The following is a 12,790-nucleotide window of genomic DNA, read 5'->3' on the forward strand; positions in this document are numbered from 1 at the left end:
GATGATTGTTTCTATCATTTGCCATATTTTCTGTCCAAAAGCCTCTCTAGTTCCTACATGGTTAGCAGCTTTTATAGCCCAAGATAAGTGTCCATCCCTTTTAATTTTCATTGTTGCATCTGTTTTGCCATTTCTCTGCAGCAGGTTGTATTACAACGGAAGGATTAATGAGGAAATGGATGCAAACATTTTTATTTCAAATAGCAGCTCTCAGACAAGATCTGGAAAACGGAATCAAGCCATATGATTGTAAAAGAAAAAAAAAATCCTTGCCATCCAACTATTGGGCATTTTGCCATTATTTGTGAATAGCATGTAAATACAAACAACTTAACTGGGGTGGGGGAGAGATGTACATTTTTCATTTGTGTCTGGCTAATCATTTTTTTTTATTATTAATTTGGTCCCTTTTATTTCACATAAATGTCATCTCAAGCACCAAACATCAACAAATAAGATCGTTTATCTTGCTGGGGAAAGCAAAACATCGCATTGCCATTCAGAGAAGGCAGCTGACGTCCCTACCGCACCACTAATAAAGAAGGCCTTCAGAACGAAAAATAATCATTTTCTATTACTTTCCACCATGCCTCATCCATAAACACAGGGCCGCTGGTAATTACATTTAGCGAAGAAGCATGCTCTGTGTATTACAATTTCCTGAGATGAACAAAACCCTGAAGAACGCCCCAGACCGGGGAGCGGAGACGAAGAGCGGGAGGAAAGAGGTGGGCTGCCCTTTCCTCAGGTGCCTCCCTGTGCCATCCAGGGGCAGAGGAGGAAGGAGGGAAACGAGGATGAGGTTTTCACATTTTTCTCCTCCCTCTTTTGGCCCGAGCTAAAAGGAAAGGAGCGCCAGATTTAGAGGACACAGCCGAGCCACGGAGCAGGAGAGGACCCGGGCGGAGCGGCCGGCGCTACTGCGCCCGCGCCGCCGGTTGGAGGCCACGCGGAGCCGGCCACGCGGAGAGCCGTGTCCCCACGCACGTGCACACGCATCCCGGCGCATCGCGGGCAGGGAGGCGGCGTGGCCACGCTGATAAATCCGCCGCAAGCCCCCTGACTCCGCACTTCCCTGTCGCCGAAGCATTTGGCTCGCCTGCCCGCGCGGCCTCCTTTGCCAAGCAAGGCACTGACTCCACGGGAGAACCGTCCTGTCGATCTCTGCAGGAATATAAGACCTTTTTTTTCCAAGGAAAATGTTCCCCAACTCTGCAAGGGAGGTTGGCAGTACATCTCCAACTCTGGCCTGTCTTTTTAATACCCCTACAATAGCTCGGTTGGACTGAGACCAGCTGTTGGTACATTACCATTTGTAAATGCTTAAAACAGCTACTCCTTGTTTTCTTGGCAACACTGACTGTGGAGGGGGGAAAAAAAGCTAGCTCCAGCCACTTCCATTCAAACATTAAGAACCACTGACTGCCAGCTTTGGCATTCACCAGCCATTGTTTGCTCAGCTCTCTTCAACAAGTTTCTCGTCCCCCCACTATTCCGCCACACACCCCTCCATATAAAAAGAGAAAGAAAGAAAATCAGCAGAGAATGTTCTGGTCCCCGTGGTCCTGACTCTAGTTCACAACAATCATGTAGTTAGTCTTCTCTGAAAGAAGATAGAGAAGCTGAAATGAACGCTCTTTGTTTGGGTCTTTTCTTTTATCTGGTTTTGTCCCCTCTCCTCCTGGCCAGGCTGGTGGATCATCTTACAGGCGCTGGGCCGAAGATCAGCATCTTCCAGATGACCATGAGATTTTCCCAGTGGCCCCCTTCCCCTTTCTCTGGTCTGAATGTGTGCGGTAAGGGCATCACTTTTCCCAGGGCTAGCATAGGACCCCAGCTAGGGAGACGAGTCGGGGGTGACAGGGACATGGCCAAAATCCAAGCCATCCCCTTCAGGTGGGGGCCACTGTGAAGAAAGACTCTTGATTTGGGGCCACCTCTCATTTCACCAAAGCCCTTGGGTTTTCATTTGCAAGAAGAGTCAAACTCCCAAAGTCAATACTTTGGTCATGAAAACAAGCGAGGAATTGCATGAAGAACGTGCGAGGCCCTTTCCTGCTCCCGGTGCCCAGCACAGCATCTGCTGGCTGGGGTGGCCTCCAGGGCCACGTGCCCATCCCGCGGCCGCGCTCCGCCTGCCTCAAGCTCTACAGCCCAGGAGAACAGGCGCTGACGTGCCCAGGGCTGCCGTGGCCGGAACAATAGGCTCTGTGTGCCATGTCCCTGCTCTCGTACCCTTCTGTTCGATGGCCTCCCCCACCAAGGGCAGTGGTGGCTGCATCTGTCCTTGCTCCTTTAGTGGGGTTTCTGGGCACGAGAGGTCTGTCAGCATCACATACGCTCTTGGAGCGCAGTGATTTCAAGTAGCCAAATGTTGCAGCAGGGTTGAAATTCCAGCTAAGAAGCCCCAAGTGGAAGAAGAGTGCCGGAACCTGGGCCCACAAGGACCAGAGCTTTGGGGGGCAATTTGGCCTGAGATTAAACAGTCCTGTCCGGTGTTATGGAAATGTTATACGGCCAGTTCTTTACCCTGAGGGAGGGAACCCAGAAAGCCTGGGCTATGATCTAGCAGCATAAGAAAGCATTGGGACACACAGGCAGGAGGACTGGACGTGAACCCCCACTCTGCCCCTGGCCAGGTCAGCCACAGAGACATTCATGTCATGTCTCAGGGTGTGGATTGTCTCATCTGTAAAAATCCAGAAGTTGGATTGGACAGTTGCCTGGGTCCCTTCAGTTCTAGAAGCCTATGCCTTTGCCTTCCTAATTTTCTTTAGCTTCTGCTAGTATGAGTTCAGGATTGCCCCACTGTCAAGACACCCAGTGTACAGAAACTCAAACACTGAATTCGAAGTTTCCTTTAAGAAGTAAACTCTCTTAATACATTTGATATCAGATTTACAGAAATCGGTTTATGCTCAACTTTTCAGGAAAAGACTGTAAATTCTTTGAACTGAATCGGACTCGATTAATTTGTGTCTGATTCAGCTTACAGTTCCCAGGCCCACCATAGCGGCTGGCACACGGCAGGCTCATGATAAATCGTGTTATTGAATGGGACAAATTCGATATGCAGAGCAGGGTCAGTGGGAAGGCAGGGCAGGTGACTTGTGAAAACCAAAGTGGTGGGAACCGGTCAGTCTGAGACTAAAAACTGGGCAATTTACAAAGCAGGTAATTCACCTGCAGTTAATTGGCAGCCAGGCAATTGCAATAAAAGTTAAAACACTTCAATCTATGGGTTTTACTAAACCTTGCAATGTACTTACTAATACCAAAACATTGGTCAGTCTAGCATTTTGAGCACAAATCCCTCCAGCAAATCTGTGGCCAATAAGACCCCTCCACAGAACTTTGGGACATCCGGATTAACTGTCTATTGGACCCTCTTCACACTTGCTTAACGGTCCCCTTCCTGGACTGAACATTCTCTGTAGGCTGAGACTGTGTCTACTTTGTCCATGTTGGATTCCCAGAGCCTTGCACAAAAGGTGTTCCAGTAATAGTTCATACTGAGACAGCTTGCAGGGAGAAGGATACAAGAACTGACTCTCTGTCTTCAGATTCCTTCCTCTCATTTTGTGTGAAGGCCTTGATGACTTAACTTGTAACATCTATGGAGATGGTTAAGAAAAAGACAGTGACACCTCCTGACCTGTGAGAAAAAAATCAATTCCACAGTCCTGAGGAACCAGAGATGGAACAGAAGGGCCGAGCCAGGCTGGTCTCTGATCTCAGCCCTGGCTTCCCGCGATCAGCCACCAGCCACTCAGCCTGACAGATCTCGGCTCTGCCAGACCAAGGAGGAGACACAAGGAGTTTCCCCGGTGCCTTCAGAATCCCGACTGAGCCCCTGAAGTTCGGTGAAGGAGAGGCCGGGTAAGGAGAACGTCCTCGAAGCTCACACACCATGGCGGTGAGTCGGTCATCAGCACGGAGACAGCTGGAGTCGCTGGGATGGGAACAGTGGGTAACGCGTGTGAAACGTGGCTCTGAGCATTTCATTCATTCCATCCTCACCACAGCCCCGTGAGGGGGTACAGTGACTGTCCACACTGCCCAAATGAGAAAACCGAGACAGAGGGAGGAATCTCTTGCCCCTGCTTCCACAGCTAGCAAATAGCCCTCTGGATTCCAGGCCCAGCAGCCTCTGAAACAGGGGTTTCTGGAAGGCCATCAGCTGAGGTCAGGGCTGACAGTAGCAAGCTTGCTCCCATACCACACAGAGCCCCGCGGTGTCTAAGGAAGTGAAATCGGGGCCTCAAAACACCCCAAGACGCCACCAGAGTGCCCAAGTCTTGTGACGTCTACTGTTGTCAATACGAAAGTGTTTGCTCAGCACTAAGTCAAGGAGACTATTCGCGCAGCACCACCCAGCCCACAAGGCCACCAGCCTCCTTGGTAAAGGGGACGCGTGCATTCTACACATCCCCACCTCCCCAGGTCCTCAGCCAGGGAGGAGACATGCGAGACTTTCCCTCCATCTTCTTTATCTTGCCTATAAATTCCTCCACCAGCCCAGTGTGATCAAATAATATCACCTGCTCTCCACTGACGGCAGCACGGCGCGACAGCTGGGAGGGTGGCTCCAGGAGCAGGTCACCTGCGTTCACACCCTGGCTTTTGCCGTGTAGGGTGGTCCTGGGCACATTTCTTAGCTCTTCTGTGCCTCGCTTTCTTCCCCCTCTAAAGTGGGGAAAACGGTAGTACCACCCCCGTAGGGTTGTGAAAAAGAAGAACCCCCCACTTCGTGCTGCACGCACCGCGGTTGTATCCCCGTACCCCACCTCGTGGGGCGCAGACACCGTCTCCCCCATGACGTCTTTCGCCATCATCACTCCCGGTCCATGTTCACTACTACAGCGGCTGTGGCTGCGGCAGACCCCACTGTGTAGGGGTCACATTCCTGCCTCCACGGCAGCATGATATAGAATGATTCGGATTCCAGTTAGAACCCAGTTCAAGCTCAGCCGTGCCCGTGTGGGTTCTAGACCCATTTAGCCCCCACGAAACATGAAGCATGACCCAAGCAGTAAAGCATGTGACTTAGAGCCCGCCTGGTTTAAATCCCTGCCTCAGCTACCATGAACTGTGTGACCTTGAGCCAGTTACTTCACAGAGACCTGCTTCAAGGGCCTCATCTGTAAAGGGGATGATACCATGATGTGCCTCATGGGATTTCGGTGGGGACCCAGGGAGGCTACACACGTACCTGGACACCTCCAAGTGTGCAGTGGATGCTAGCTCTTGTCATCGTCTTCCTTGTCTGTAGACCAGGGATGGCGGGACCTATTGGGGCAGATGGGTAGAGAGTTGAGTGAAGGGACATGTGTGGCATACAGAGCACAGGTCTGGCACATAGTCAGCTCCCAATGAATGGCAATCCCCTCCCCTTCCCATGCCTCCCTCTGTTTGTACCTCAGATCAGAAAGGCCTCACCTTGCCCCTATAAGGCCTTACCTTACTCCTACCTTCCAAAGACCCCAACCATTATCATACCCACTAAAATCCTACCTCCTCCACAAGCCTTCCCAGATTCATCTAAAAACATCCCCAGCCTTTTCTCAGTGTAGTCAGGGAGGGTCCTCGGCTCTCTCTGCCCTTCCCCCCACCCCGGCCTCGTATTCTTCGACCTCATAGACCACAAATACTTGAGAAAGACTTGGATACTGTTTTCCTTACCATGTACCAAACACTGTGCTAAGATTTCTATTTTTATCTCGTTTAATCCCCCTGTGTTAGTCAACTTGAGCTGCCACCACAAAGCACCACAGACTGGGGGGCTTAAACAACAGACATTTATTTTCTCATGGTTGACGTCCAAGATGAGAGTTCCAGGCAATTCAGTTTCTACTGGGAGCTCTTGTCTCGGCTTGTAGATGGCCACCTTCTCACGATATCCTCACATGGCCTTTCCTCTGAGCATGCGGAGAAAGAGAGTGAGCTCTCTGGTGCCTCTTCCCTTTAGGATAAGGGCCCTACCCGTATAATCTCACTTAACCTTAATTACTTTCTTGGAGACCCCATCCCCAAATATAGCCACACTGGGAATTAGGGCTTCAACATATGAATTTGGGGAAGAAATAAACACTCAATTCATAACACACCCCAACAATCCTTTGAGGTGGGTTTGGAGTTCATTGATGAGGATATGGAATCTTTGCGCCAGGTCACACAGCCAATAAGTGGGTGGCCACCTGCTTCCAGAGCCTGAGTCTTCAGAGCCTTCCCAAAGACCAACACTTGACAGAAGAGCCTCGTGCACGCCACAGCACGTGGACATGAGCTCCTCAAGAGTACCTCAGGGGCAGAGGAGATCCAGAATAAAGGGGGTTTCTAGTGGGGTGGGAGGGCTCTGGAAACTCCCTCCCACCTCAAACTTTAAGGAAGGTTATACTTGACATCATAAAAATCTGTTTGTGGGGCACCTGGGTGGCTCTTGATTTCGGCTCAGGTCGTGAGATCCGAGCCCTCCATCAGGCCCTGACCTGGGTGTGGAACCTTCCTGGGATTCTCTCTCTCCCTCTGCCTCTGCCCCTCCCTCTGCCTGCCTCTCTCTCTCCCTCTCTCTCTCCCCCTCCCTTAAAACAAACAAACAAAAAACTGTTTTGCTTGCAGAAAATGTCTTTTCACATATTCATTCAACAAACAACCTGAGATGTGTCCAACATTGCTTTTGGTGCTGGGCATCCAGTCGTGAACAAAGTAGACCAGCTCTTTGCTCTCAGGGAACTCTCAGTGCACTTCAGTGCACTGAATAGACAACTATTCAGCCACAATCCAGGGCCAAAAGTGGGGCCAGCACTCTGTAGGACATATAACCCAGCTTTGGGGGTCTGCTGGGCTAGAAGGAAAAGCCTTCTAGCTTTTCTAGAATAAGACACTTTGCTTTTGCATTGACAATGCTTAAACACCAACCTGACACGTGAAAATAAACAAAATGGCCAATGTGATTATTTGATTGACTTCACCATAACAGAGTTTAGGAATGCTGAGTCCTGCCTTCTCCAGAATGGCCTCAATTCAATCCATTTTGCTAGACCTTCGTTGCCTACCTACCAGGGGTAAAGCCCCATGCTAGGCACTGGGCAAGCATTTGGGAGAATGTTGAAGAGAAGGGCCCTCGCAGCAAGAAAATGGCTCTGTCAGCAATAAAAAAAATTTTTAAAAAGGACTATGCCTTTGGATCGCTTTGATGGCTGACCTCTGAGATGAAAACCAAACTCAGACCTCAGCCTTCACCTTGACTTGGCCCACTGAAGGTCAGCAACCCCTCCTGCCCTCCCAGCCTGAGCTGGAGAGGTGAGAGGAAAAGACAGAAGGCTTTATTATACCACCCAGGCCACGCCTGCCAAGTTCTCCCCACAACCGCTTCAAAAAAAAAAAAAGATGGAGTGAAAGGGAATTGGAAAAATGGAACCCCCTACATCCCAGAAATATTACTTTCATGAGCTGTATGAATTATTTAACAGACAGCTGAAAAGACCAAACTCAACAGAAGAATACAAAAAAACAGCTCGGTACAGACACCTTCCCCGAAGCCCGTGACAATGAAATGTATTTTATGCCACAGATCAACGTGCCAGAGAAGGAGGCTTCAGAGACAGATGCCCACAGGGATCATTAGCCCCTTATCTCTCAACCCTTTGCCACCAGCATCCAGATCTCTGAGCCTGGGCAACCCAGGGGGAGAGGAGCTGAAAAGTGTGTATATTGTAAGTGTTGGTTAAACAACCCCACCGTATTCTTATTTGCTGGAGGTTTTAGGGAGCAGATGTAGGACTGGCAGGGCTTGGAGCTGGCGATATTGTTCTAGCTCACTCGGAGCCAACAGGGAAGGGAGAGGAAAAAAAAAAAAAGCCACACGCACAAACACAAAAAAGCTGCATTTGGTGTGTGCGCCTGGGTGTGCGTGCTCGCTCTGTGCATTCACTCGTCCAAGGCTCCTCAACGTGGAGCTGACCGATGCAAAACGAGGCTTGGGGCCGGGCCAAGAGAAGCACAACTTCTCCCAGGAGCTGCGTGCACCAGGGCGCCCGTCCTGGGCAGCAGCGCTGCAAGCCTCCCGGCCGCAGGCGCGAGGGGGCTGGGGCGGCCGCGCGCCCACCGAGGGCTGGGTGGCTGGGTGCTCGGCGTTGCTAGAGAAAGGGCAAACAAATGGAGACCCAACTCTAAAGGCGGCCAGCAGCAGTGAGGCAGTGCTGCAGCTGCCAGGCAATAACTTAGATAGTTACAGCTGCCATCACCTAGTTCATGCAAGCTTTTTAATATCTTTTGGCAGCTCTCGGTGTCACAGCACAAAGGGAGAGTTGGCACTTCGCAGCACACTTTGTTTGACATAACTGTAGGCAGGACCCAGCTGATACCTTCAGTAATGTGGATGGGTTTGCTCTTAAGGTGCGTTTGAGCAGATCAAACGGTCCTCCCCCCACCCCGCCTCTCTTTCCCCTCCCGCCCCCGCCTGCTCGCGTCCGGGTCACGCACCACCGCTAAATCACACATTGGGAACGAGACCAGAGGAACGGGAGGACTCGGCGGGTGCAACATAAGGTTGGCCCCAGAAGCAGCCAGCGAAGGAGGAGAGGAAAGCAACGTGCCGAAGACAGGGAGCAAAAGGGAAGGGGAAAGGAGGAGAGAAAAATAGACACTGTGTTCCAGAACTCTCCCCAAGCCTTCACCAGGGGCCTCTCGGTTCCTGCTTGCCTGCTGCCGGGCTCACAGCGCTTTTGAGAAATCAGAACACCATCATCTTGCTTCCTGCGCCTCACTCTTTAAACTTATTCATGCCTTGCCAACCCCAAGCCCCCAGTCCCACCTTCCCAGAAACCCGGTTTGCTCCAGGTATCTCCCTGCCCTGTGTGACTCTTCCAAGGGCCAACAGAGAAGAAAGCACTTCGCAGAAGCGCTTCCCAAGCCTAGGGAGTTGTCATGACAATTCTCTGTGATCCCTCCTCCGAGCCAGGCATCCTTGTTTGGCAGATCCAGGAGCCTTGCTGGGACTTAGAGAAATAGTCTTCTCTAAGACCCCGCTGCACAGATGGGCTTGGAGCAGACACGCGGGCGGAGGAGGAGCAGAAGACAAGCACAGGGACGTGAGAGGAAGGACAGGCTGGTGGACACTCCGCCCAGGCCGAGCTGCGCCTGGTGGGGACATTTAGACCCGGAGAGGCAGTCATCCCTGCTCCGTCTTAGCACCACTCTTTCCACCCCACAGCACGTTCCCTTTGTGCATCCTTCCAAATGGTGGCTCTGGTTGCCTGCTGGATGCCTTGGAGAAGGCCACCAGGAAGGCAGGCACAGAGAGGAAGCCATGACAATTATCAAGGCTGATGACCGGCTCCTGTTGGTTGGGATATTAGTTTTCTCAAGCTGTGGTAACAAAAAGTATCATAAACCGGGCAGCTTCTACTATAGAAATGTGTTGTCTCACAGACCTGGAGGCTAGAAGGCCAGAATCCAAGTGTTGGTAGGGTCGGTCCCTTCTGAGGGCACTGAAGGCGTCTCTATTCCTTGCTTCCCTCCTAGCTTCTGGCAGTTTGCTGGCAGTCTCCGGAGTTCCTTGACTTATAGATGCAAACCCCTGATCTCTCTCTTCATCTTCACAGGACACGCTTCCCATGCTTGTGCTGTCTGTGTGCACAAATGTCCCCTTTTTATAAAGATACCAGTCACAGCGGATTCGGGGCCTACCCTATTCCAATACGACCTCATCTTAACTAATTAAATCTGCAACAACCTTATTTCCAAACCAGGTCACATTCTGAGGCACCGGGGGTTAGGACTTCACCATATGAATTTAGGGGAGGGGAGATACAATTCAATCTAGAACAGTGGGGTACTATGATGTCCATGTTGTATAGTTTTAGGGATTATTTCTAACCCTCATCAGCCCTGCAAGGTGGGTGTCATCATCCCCATTTTATAGAGAATGAAAATAGGACTCGGAAAGGTCAAGGAACTTGCCTGAAGTTAGATAACAATAGGACAATCTGCATGCGACAGACCTGTGCTAAGTGCCTGGGAATTGGCCAGGCTTCTCGCCTTAGGGCTGACGATGGGGCCCAACCTTCTCTTGATGGGCCATCTTATCTGGAGTAGCCTGGACTAGGATCTCTAGGTTCCATCAGATTCCAGCATAAAGCATTCACAAAGCTATGTTTCCTCCAGAATGCACCTGGCAGACGGTCTGCAGGTGTGGAGCCTCGGATGGGCTTGCAAGGCAGGGTGCATTGCCGGCTCTTGCTCAGCAAGACTCTTCACTTCTCCTGGGCTCTCAAGGGGCAAAGTACTCTGTCCTTTATTATCATGCATTCACTGAGTATTTAGTACTGACTTATTGTTTGTTAAATAATAAAATAATGGTGTGCAGTACATGCAACAGAGTGTGAGTTCAGTAAATGTCACTTGCGCATTTCCTGTTTTAACGTGGCTGCAAATTTCTCGAACTTCTCCACTGCATTCAACTCAGGGAACACAAGCTCATTGTTATGTAGGTACAAGCGAAATACCAATGCAGTTCAACTGCGGCCACCACAATGCACCTGACCTTCACCTAAATAAATAAATAGAATTTATTGATCACTTCATGCCAGGCACAGTTCAACCAATTTACATTAATTAGCTCAATTAATCCTCCCAGCAGTGTCATATGGAAGACCCATTATTATCCCAACTTTATCGATAAAGAAACTGAGCACAAAAATGCTAAGTGACTCACTCTAATTCCTTGAAAAGCCCAAATAATATAGAAAACTGTGTGTTGGGGCACCTGGGTGGCTCAGTCAGTTAAGCGTCTGCCTTCAGCTCAGGTCATGGTCCCAGGTCCTGAGATCGAGCCCTGCATCGGGCTCCCTGCTTCGTGCGGAGCCTGCTTCTCCCTCGCCCTGTGCTGCTCCCCCTGCTTGTGGCCTCTCACTCTCTCTGCCAAATAAATAAATAAAATCTTTGAAAGAAAGAAAGAGAGAGAGAGAGGAAGGAAGGGAGGGAGGGAAGGAGGGAAGAATAAATAAATAAAATCTTTGAAAGAAAGAGAGAAAGGAAGGGAGGTAGGGAGGGGGAAAGAAAACTGGGTTGAAGTTTTCCTTACTCAGAGGGGGATCTGAATTAGAAAGTCATAGTGTGATTGTCATGTCAGAAATGCGGCTTTATCAGCTAGAAAGAGCACACCCCCTTTAATCTCAGGTAGCTACCCCTCAGTTAACTAGTTAACCAGTTAGCCTAGCAGAGTTACCCTAACAGGAGCTGCCAATGGAGTTATTTTGCAGGAATTAAACTTTGCTTCCACTGCCCTATCTGTTCTTTACTCACCAAATACCTCTTCCCTAGATAGTGTAAAAGTATAGATTGATGTCCCCAATTTGGGTAGAAAGTTCCAACAAATGGGATTTTCCTGTACAATCCAGATCTTCCAAACTGCTCTCGAGCTCACAGGTATGATCTTACCGTGGAAGTGAGCAACACGTGCAGGTAATCAGACTCCCTTCCTCTCAAATGAAGCAAGGATACTTTTATTTCCAGTTTCCCTACTCCCGATCAGAAACATAGTGCCTCTTGGCCCTCTTGTGCTGAATAATTTCAGCAGTTTCCAAAACAAAATTAAATACAGTCCTAGCTTGAGAAATGTTCCACCTCCTGGAGTCACGGCATTTAGTATTATTATTCGCTTATTATTATTCAAAACAAATAAGAATGATAAAACATCAGTTGGAGCCACTCCAGCACAGAAGGAACTGGGATATCTAATAAAAACCATAGTATTCCACAAATAGAAAGTGTTAGAAAATGCAGAAAAACAATGGCAGAGGACATTCTGAACCTTCCCCCCAAAACAGAGGTCACCTGAAATAACAGAGCAGCAGCGAATGTCCGAATGTCCGGTCAAATCCACACAGAGAGTAAAGAGTACCGTCCAGGGTAACGCCCCCATTTAAAACCTCAGGAGGATAAAATGTCAAGCGCCCAGCACAGTGCCTGGCACACAGAAAGACATCATTTTTAGTGTCTTCCCCTTTCTGGTGGCGTTCAGTGGAGCTTTCTTCAGGCAGTCTAAGCTCTCTGGCTAAGGCTATCATAGTTAGGAATTCTTTGCTCCCCACTGGAGAATGTCCAGTGACCACGCGCACACACACACACACACACACACACACACACACACCCCCAGGAAATCTCATTCCACGAAGGGTTTTAAAGCCACATTTCAACCTGAGCAAATGTTTAACTCCAACTTGAGAAAAATCATGGGATGTTGAAAACCACCAAAGGACTGCCCTTCCCAAAGAAGAGTGTGGCTGATGAGTGGCTGGGGGACTCTTGTTTGCTCCCCACAGCAGACTGGTGCTGAATTCCACACAGAATGAGGAACCAGCTTTCCCTCCGTTCCCCTGAAGGTCTCCATTCCTGGATACTCCTGCGTGAACAGATACTCCTGCGTGAACAGATACTCCTGTGTGAACACACCCAGCCTCATCCGAATGGAGCCCCATTCCTGAGATGCCTGACTTTGGGGATGTGGACCTTGGTTTACTAGGTAGGAAGGTTTATTCACAGATGATTCACTTGACCTAGACCTGTTTCCAGACAAACACCAGGCAGGAATGAGGTAGACTCAAAGCCCCAACCATACCTCTCTTCGTGCCTACTCTCCCCCACACTGCTCAGCCCTCCACTGTTGGCTTTGGGGAAGCCCTGGAGGGGCTGAGATCCAAAACAGTCTGCATTCACTGTGAAATGGGGAGAGCAACGGTGGGACCAAATCTTATTCCTTTTCATTCACAATAACGTACCTAATCCT

The 12,790-nt window shown here is 49.8% G+C and overlaps 1 long non-coding RNA gene across 3 annotated transcripts in view; it reads right to left on the reverse strand.

Annotated features, from left to right (window-relative positions):
- The window catches only part of LOC117803433, a 228,368-nt gene that overhangs the window by 208,223 nt on the left and 7,355 nt on the right, over positions 1 to 12,790 (reverse strand). For 2 of the 3 annotated variants that reach the window (XR_004627293.1, XR_004627292.1), the window contains exon 2: positions 5,213 to 5,289. This is a non-coding gene — a long non-coding RNA (uncharacterized LOC117803433). Of the gene's footprint in view, positions 1 to 3,732; positions 3,953 to 5,212; positions 5,290 to 12,790 lie in introns of those variants that run through there. The other variant, XR_004627294.1, reaches the window with a different exon arrangement.

This window comes from Ailuropoda melanoleuca, chromosome 8 (assembly GCF_002007445.2).
Source record: "Ailuropoda melanoleuca isolate Jingjing chromosome 8, ASM200744v2, whole genome shotgun sequence".
Taxonomy (NCBI): Eukaryota; Metazoa; Chordata; class Mammalia; order Carnivora; family Ursidae; genus Ailuropoda; species Ailuropoda melanoleuca.